Source organism: Oncorhynchus gorbuscha, linkage group LG20 (assembly GCF_021184085.1).
Source record: "Oncorhynchus gorbuscha isolate QuinsamMale2020 ecotype Even-year linkage group LG20, OgorEven_v1.0, whole genome shotgun sequence".
NCBI lineage: Eukaryota > Metazoa > Chordata > Actinopteri > Salmoniformes > Salmonidae > Oncorhynchus > Oncorhynchus gorbuscha.
The window spans coordinates 33,352,591-33,361,102 of record NC_060192.1 but is presented as its reverse complement, the minus strand read 5'-3'; the positions used below and the strand labels follow the sequence as shown (position 1 = coordinate 33,361,102).

Sequence of the window (8,512 nt, the reverse complement as noted above, 5' to 3'; positions counted from 1 at the left end):
GTAATTGAGCAAGATATTTGAAATTGTCGCATTTTGCTTTTATATTTTTGTTCAGTATATTTCATAAGATCCCTGGGTGACCCTACTGTTAAAAAATATCCCTGGGTGACCCTACTGTTAAAAAATATCCCTGGGTGACCCTACTGTTAAAAAGATCCCTGGGTGACCCTACTGTTAAAAAAGATCCCTGGGTGACCCTACTGTTAAAAAGATCCCTGGGTGACCCTACTGTTAAAAAATATCCCTGGGTGACCCTACTGTTAAAAAGATCCCTGGGTGACCCTACTGTTAAAAAAGATCCCTGGGTGACCCTACTGTAAAAAAATATCCCTGGGTGACCCTACTGTAAAAAAAGATCCCTGGGTGACCCTACTGTAAAAAAAGATCCCTGGGTGACCCTACTGTAAAAAAAGATCCCTGGGTGACCCTACTGTAAAAAAAGATCCCTGGGTGACCCTACTGTTAAAATAGGTGCTTACTAATTTCTACTGAAATTGACTTCACTAACCAAACCAGAACAAAAGTAATTCCTCACTACTCAGACACAGACACTAACGAGGAACTAGGTGGAAATGAGGAGCCTGAGGAGATCAACCCAATGTTAGAATTACCATCAAATATGAGGAAGAGGTCATAGTTATGTCTGCAGCTGTGACCAAATGGGGGGGGGGCAGACCAAGTTATTTTGCCCTAGTTATATATGAATAAAGCAGAAGTGAAGTTGACATTTTATGGTAAATATGTCAGACTGGTGTCTGCATTCGATAAGAGATGTCAGGTGTAAACTAGACCTAGGGTTTGCAGGACAGACACAAAGAGGAAGTGAAGGGTATGAAAACAAGAAGTAACTGGCATGCAGCTGTCCAGGGGCCCTTACCGACTGTTTCTGATTGTTGTTTTTACCCAAATGTGTTGGCCAAAGCTTTATAGGGCATTTATATATTTCATAATTGCCTGAAAAAAAATATTTAAATATAAAAGAAAGATGTATTTTAATTGTGTGATGTTAATAATAATTCTATCAGTTAATTTACAGGTGAAATGTCAGTTTTGGAGTGTAGGGATTCCCCTCGAAGACATTTTGAAATGGGCTCCCAAATCTCTAAATCCACCCCAGCATACATGGGTGATGATAGAATCTAACATTTGACCCACTAACATCTGGTTATAAACTCAGACAACCTGCGTACTACTTACACCATGATAAGACCGTGGCCCTGTCCAGAAACAACCCCGGGGTGGGAAGAAGAACGAGGTTCCACCAAATGAAGTCAGGACACAGCACAAGAGTTGCAATTTAATAAGATTTAATAATTTAATAATTATTTAATAATTTATTGTAAATAATAATGGAAAAGCAGTTTACCTATAAAAACATCCCACTTCATCCCCAGCCCTTAGACAGCATGCTTACATCTCTCTCTCAAGTGGGAGTCTATTCTGTGCATCACTGAGTCACCACATGGCAATACTTTTTGTATGGCCATTTTGAGTAAGTCTTACTGATTCAAAGAACAGCATCAGTCCTGAAAAGCACCAGTGTGGATGTAGGCTTTTATTCCAGCCAGGCAGTAACACACCTGATTCAACTGATTTCTAAGTGTAGCTATTATATATCATCATATTCCTTATGACTATACTGCATGTATTGCTTACAACCTATTGCTTACAGTGGTAGAATGGCTAAGATAAATTCAGGTTGTGTAAGACATGACTTAGGGAATCAGAGTCCGTTTTCAACTCAGGTTTTTGTTTCATGAAGCAGCAACAGCAGCAGAGTATAGTTCCTCCTATCAGAAGCAGTGAAGCAGCCCATCTGTTAAATTCAGCTGAGAACGTAAGGTTATTACTCCGCAGGAAGTTCTCAGGGTCCGAGTTTTGTGTCAAGTCAAGGACAACCAAGAAGATCAAGATCAGGTGGATGAGACCGGCCAGGATGAAGAATATTCCTCCAAAGATAATCACTTCAGCTATAGACGTATTCATATTCCTCTGGGTACAGTTGGTGCACTTTGTTCCTGAGATGGAGAATATCATCCCTAGCAACCCTAGAATAATGGAGAAGTAGGTGATGATCTGAACCAGACTGACCTCTCTGTACTGTGGAAAGTCCATCACTCCCGATGTAAACAAAGCACAGGGCACTATAGAGACAATCCATCCTATGACTCCTATAGTGAAGCCCATGATCTCCATGCACTTCAGCATGCTGGCTCCCTGCGAGCGTCTCGAGTGTGAAACAAATCATTTTAAGGTTCGATCCATGGACTGAAATGAACTATACAATAGACTAATGGTTGAAATAATCCTACACTATGATATATGTTTCAGTCAGAAGGTCCCAGTCACTGACTGTAGGCTTGTGGTTAACATGGTGAACATAAACAGGAAATGCACAGCAGCAACCAGGAAACACTTTGCTGTCTGATATGTTTTTAATTTGAACATCTTTAACAGGATTAAACAATCAACTACTGATTCAATTAATCTCCACTTAAATTCATCCCATTTTAAAGAAGCATAAAGAGAAGTGTCAATACTGGTATAGAACATCAGAGAGGAAACAGTGAGAATATGTCCCTTCATTGCAGAGTCTCCTCAGGAACTCCCAGTCTAAATTAACTGAATATTTGAACACAATATGTCATAAACTCCTCTTTGACGTGTTAAAGACAAGGTGGAACAATGACTATGTTGCTTTAACACCTATCAGGTCCTTTCTGACTGTTAAACACTGAACAGAAAGGATAGAGGCCGTTTTATCATAGAATTACATATAGAATCACAATTATATTCTCTCCATTGTTTTCATTTAAAAAAAGTACAGCCTCTCTGTTAAAGCAGTAGCAGCAACAGCTGCACCAGACTATGGTCCCACCACAATATGACATAAAGACCTATATGACTGTTGAAGACAGAGCTGTTAGCGGGAGGTTGATTGAGTTGTCGTTGAGTCTGACTGGTTCCTCTTGTAGATACAGCAGCAGAGTATAGTCCCTCCTATCAGGAGCATGGAGGAGGACCACCTATTGAATTCAGCTAAAATACCAGGTCATTATGGGTAAACAGGACGAATGGGTTGAGCTGCAGGTGGACATCCGTTCTTAAGTAATGGTCAACCAAAAACACAGTGGTGAGCTGCAGGATACCAGCCAGGATGAAGAATATTCCAACGATGAACCTGGCCTTGACCCTGATCCTGTTACTCTTGATGCAGTTACAGCACCTGGTCCCAAAGATGGAGCCCATCACTCCTAGAGCTCCCAGGATGGAGGAGATGGAGGTTGTGATCAGAACCTTCCAAATGTTCCTATATTGGGGTACCGGATAATAACTGAATGGGAGCAATATAGAGAGAGCACAGGACACTCGGGAGACTATCCATCCAAAGATCCCCATCATCCACCCAAAGACTCCCACAGTGATGCACAGTATGACCCCTCCAATCAGGAGCAGGGCAGCCGCCACCCAGCCGAAGTACAATGAGGCCCCCAGCTCAGGCTTTCCTTCGATCCCCTTAGGTCGCAGGATGTATCAGATGCTCAACATGTTCTGCTCACACCTACTGTGATGGTCCAGGCCTATACCACACAAAAACAACACTATGGAACACAAAGCTTTTACTATCTCATCCTGGAATATACAAGGTCTGAGGTCATCTGCCTTTGGCCTAGAGGAACCAGGAACCAGGAACCCAGACCTCATCAAATAAATTGGAAATACAGACAAAAGAAACATGGTACAACATGGTAATACAGACAAAATAATCATTGTACAAAGGAGACAGACCCACTGGTTGCCCTCAAGGTTGCAGAAGGCTGGTAGTCCCATCCACTCTATTAACATTTGTTAAAACAGGAACTAAAGACTACCAGAACCCACTGGATTCTCCAAAAACACTGAATTAACAACAGGACAAATTCAAACCCTCAATCCCCAAAATGCCTGTGGTGTTTATGGTATCCTAAATGAAAGGATAAAATATACAGACCACAAATTATAATTGGCTATACTTAAACTCATTCACATCATCCTCAGCTCTGGCATCTTCCACAATATTTGTAACCAAGGGCGGATCACCCCAATCCACAAAAGTGGAGACAAATTTGACCCCAATAAGTATGCGCAATACCCTGCGCTGACAAAGTTTAAAAAAAAAGTTCTTCCCTTGAACAAGGCAATTGACCCCTGGTAGGCTGTCATTGTAAATAAGAGTTTGTTCTTAACTGGTCTAGATAAACGAAGTAGAAAAATGACAGCAGACATAACAGTACATTTCCTCAGTGAAAACAATGTACTGAGCAAATGACCATATGACAGAACATGTATAAACCATGCACACCCTAATTGACAAACCAAAGGCAAAGCCTTCTCAAGCTTAGTTGATTTCAAATTTTTTTTTGACTCAGTTTGGCATGAGGGTCTGCTATTCAAATGGATGGAAAGTGATGTTGGGTTAAAAACACAGGACATTATAAAATCCATGTACACAAACAACAAGTATGTGGTTAAAATGAACAAAAACACACACATTTCTTTCCACATGGCTGGAGGTTGAGACAGGGATATAGCTTAAGCCCCACCCTCTTCAACATATATATCAACAAATTGGCGCGGGCACTAGAAAAGTCTGCAGCACCCGGCCTCAACCTACTAGAATCTGAAGTCAAATGTCTACTGTTTGCTGATGATCTGGTGCTTCTGTCCACAGGAGGGCCTACAGCAGCACCTAGATATTCTGCACAGATTCTGTCAAACCTGGGCCCTGACAGTAAATCTCTGTGAGACAAAAAAAAGGTCTAGTTGCAGGACTACAAATATAAAATCCATCTAGACACCGTTGCCTTAGAGCACACAAAAACATTATACTTACCTCGGCCTAAATGTCAGCGCCACGTGTTACTTCCTGGTCTACTGACCTGGTCAGTAGATACTGGGACATGGAGAGATTTCAGTAATGACTCAGTTCACAGCAGCATCCAGTAGATACAGGGACATGGAGAGAGTTCAGTAATGACTCAGTTCACAGCAGCATCCAGTAGACACAGGGCCATGGAGAGAGTTCAGTAATGACTCAGTTCACAGCAGCATCCAGTAGACACAGGGCCATGGAGAGAGTTCAGTAATGACTCAGTTCACAGCAGCATCCAGTAGACACAGGGACATGGAGAGTTCAGTAATGACTCAGTTCACAGCAGCATCCAGTAGATACAGGGACATGGAGAGAGTTCAGTAATGACTCAGTTCACAGCAGCATGCAGTAGATACAGGGACATGGAGAGAGTTCAGTAATGACTCAGTTCACAGCAGCATCCAGTAGACACAGGGCCATGGAGAGAGTTCAGTAATGACTCAGTTCACAGCAGCATCCAGTAGATACAGGGACATGGAGAGAGTTCAGTAATGACTCAGTTCACAGCAGCAGCCAGTAGACACAGGGACATGGAGTTCAGTAATGACTCAGTTCACAGCAGCAGCCAGTAGACACAGGGACATGGAGTTCAGTAATGACTCAGTTCACAGCAGCAGCCAGTAGACACAGGGACATGGAGTTCAGTAATGACTCAGTTCACATCAACATCCAGTAGACACAGGGACATGGAGAGTTCAGTAAAGACTCAGTTCACAGCAGCATCCAGTAGATACAGGGACATGGAGTTCAGTAATGACTCAGTTCACATCAACATCCAGTAGACACAGAGACATGGAGAGTTCAGTAAAGACTCAGTTCACAGCAGCATCCAGTAGACACAGGGACATGGAGAGAGTTCAGTAATGACTCAGTTCAAAGCAGCATCAAGCAGAAGAGTTCATATTCTTCTTGAAGGAATGGCTCTCAAATGTCATGCACACATTGTTTACATCCCTGTTAGTGAGCATGTCTCATTTGCCAAGACAATTCAAAACACCTAACAGGTGTGGCATATCAAGGAGCTAATTAAACAACATGATCCTTACAAAGACCACTCTAAAATGTGCAGTTGTCACACAACACAATGTCACAGATGTCTCAAGTTGAGGGAGGGTGCAATTAGCATGCTAACTGCAAGAATGTTCAGAGCTGTTTCCAGAGAACTGAATGGTCATTTCTCTACCCCTGCCCAGTCATGTGAAATCCATAGATTAGGACCTCATGAATGTATTTAAATTGACTGATATCCTTATATGAATTGTAATTCAGAAAAATATTTGAAATGGTTGCGTTTCTATCTGTTCAGTATATTTCATAAGATCCCTGGGTGACCCTACTGTAAAAAAGGTGCTCTAGAAAAATAAAACACTTCATGTCGTTCGTCCCTGACTGTTTCATTTCTACTGAAATTGGCTTTACTAACAAAAGCAGAGCAAAACTGTCCTTGTCATTCCTCACTACTCAGACACCAAATAGGAACTAGGTAGAAATGGGGAGCCTGGGGAGATCAACCCAACGTCAGAATTACCATCAAATATGAGGAAGAGGTCATAGGTATGTCTGCAAATGTGGAAAAAAAAAGTTTGTTTATTTAGATTTAAACCTGAGGTCAAGTTCTTTTGCCCTTTCACAGGAAACCAGCATTCTAAGTGAATGAAGCAGAAGTTGACATATGGTAAATCATTCAGGCTGGTGTCTGCGTTCGATAAGAGATGTAAGGTGTAAACTACGCCTAGGGAAGCATGACAGACACAAAGAGGAAACGAAGGGTGTGAAAACAACAAGTTTTTTTTTTGCACGCAGTTGTCAAGCAGTGTAACAGCTGTTAGAAGGAGAGGATCAAGGTGCAGCGTGTTCATGATATTTATTAACTGAACACTGAAATAACACAAATAACAAAGAGAATGAACGAAATCCGAAACAATTCTGTCAGGTGCAGAAAGACAAAAACAGAAAACAACTACCCACAAAACCCATGTGGGAAAAGCTACCTAAGCATGGGTTCACAATCAAAGACAGCCTCTGATTGAGAACCACACCCGGCCAAACAAAGAAATACAAAACATAGAAAATGAACATAGAATGCCCACCCTAGTCATACCCTGGCCTAACCGAAATAGAGAATAAAAGCCTCTATGGCTAGGGAGTGACAGTCTGGCAGCACCAGACAGGACGGCGACTCTGGCAGCGCCGGACAGGGCTCACCAGGCTGTGGAGACCTACTGGAGGCCTGGTCCATGGAGGAGGCACAGGGCTCACCAGGCTGTGGAGACCTACTGGAGGCCTGGTCCATGGAGGAGGCACAGGGCTCACCAGGCTGTGGAGACCTACTGGAGGCCTGGTCCATGGAGGAGGCACAGGGCTCACCAGGCTGTGGAGACCTACTGGAGGCCTGGTCCATGGAGGAGGCACAGGGCTCACCAGGCTGTGGAGACCTACTGGAGGCCTGGTCCATGGAGGAGGCACAGGGCTCACCAGGCTGTGGAGACCTACTGGAGGCCTGGTCCATGGAGGCACAGGGCTCACCAGGCTGTGGAGACCTACTGGAGGCCTAGTCCATGGAGGAGGCACAGGGCTCACCAGGCTGTGGAGACCTACTGGAGGCCTGGTCCATGGAGGAGGCACAGGACTCACCGGGCTGTGGAGGAGCACTGGAGATCTGGTGCGTAGCCTTGGCACCACTCTTCCAGGCTGAATGCCCACTCTAGCCCTGCACGTGCAGGGAGCTGGAACAGGCCGCACTGGGTCCTCCTGGCGAACTGGGGAAACCGTGCCTAGAGCCGGCACAGGACTCACCGGGCTGTGGAGGCGCACTGAAGGTCTGGAGCGCCAAGCTGGCACAAGACGTGCAGGGCTGGGGAGGCACACAGGAGGCCTGGTGCGTGGGGCTGGCACAGTCTTCACCAGATGGCTAGCATGCACCTCTGGACGAGTATGGAGAGCTGATTCAGGTGACATCAAATCGAGGACACGCTCCGTTGGGTAGATGTCGTGCCTCATGCACCAACACAGCAACTCTCATTACTCTCTCCTCCAATCTCCCCATCAACTCCTTCTCTCTTCCAATTTCACCCTGACTGGCTCTGGTTCCATCCTCGGCTCCTTACGGTAAGCACGGGGAGTTTGCTCAGGTCTGAATCCTGACTCTGCCACACTCCCCGTGTGCCCCACCCGGGGGGCTGCCTTTCGTGTCTGCTTCGTTGCCGTGACTCCTGGTAGTGAAGTTGCTACTTCAGCCTGTTTCCATGGCAGGGTCTTGTCCCCTGCCATCACCTCCTCCCATGTCCACGATGTCCTCCATTCTGTCTTCTCCTGGGCCCAGGATCCCTGCTCCTCCTGGCCACGCTGCTTGGTCCTTTGGTGGTGGGTAGTTCTGTAACGGCTGTTTGAAGAAGAGGACCAAGGTGCAGCGTGGTACGTGTTCATGATTTTTTATAAAACTGAACACTAGAACAAAAAAATAACAACGCGGCACAAACGAAACAGTTCTGTCTGGTGCAGGCACACAAAACAGAAAATAACTACCCACAAAACACAGTTGGGAAAAGGCTACCTAAGTATGGTTCTCAATCAGAGACAACAATAGACAGCTGCCTCTGA

The 8,512-nt window shown here is 44.7% G+C and overlaps 1 long non-coding RNA gene across 1 annotated transcript; it reads right to left on the bottom strand.

The window, feature by feature from the left end:
• Positions 1 to 1,286: 1,286 nt before the first annotated feature.
• LOC124006665 lies at positions 1,287 to 5,684 on the bottom strand. The gene is made up of 2 exons (XR_006833816.1): positions 4,874 to 5,684; positions 1,287 to 3,581 (listed from the first exon to the last, which is right to left on the bottom strand). It is a non-coding gene; the product is annotated as an uncharacterized LOC124006665 (long non-coding RNA).
• Between the last annotated feature and the right edge of the window lie 2,828 nt (positions 5,685 to 8,512).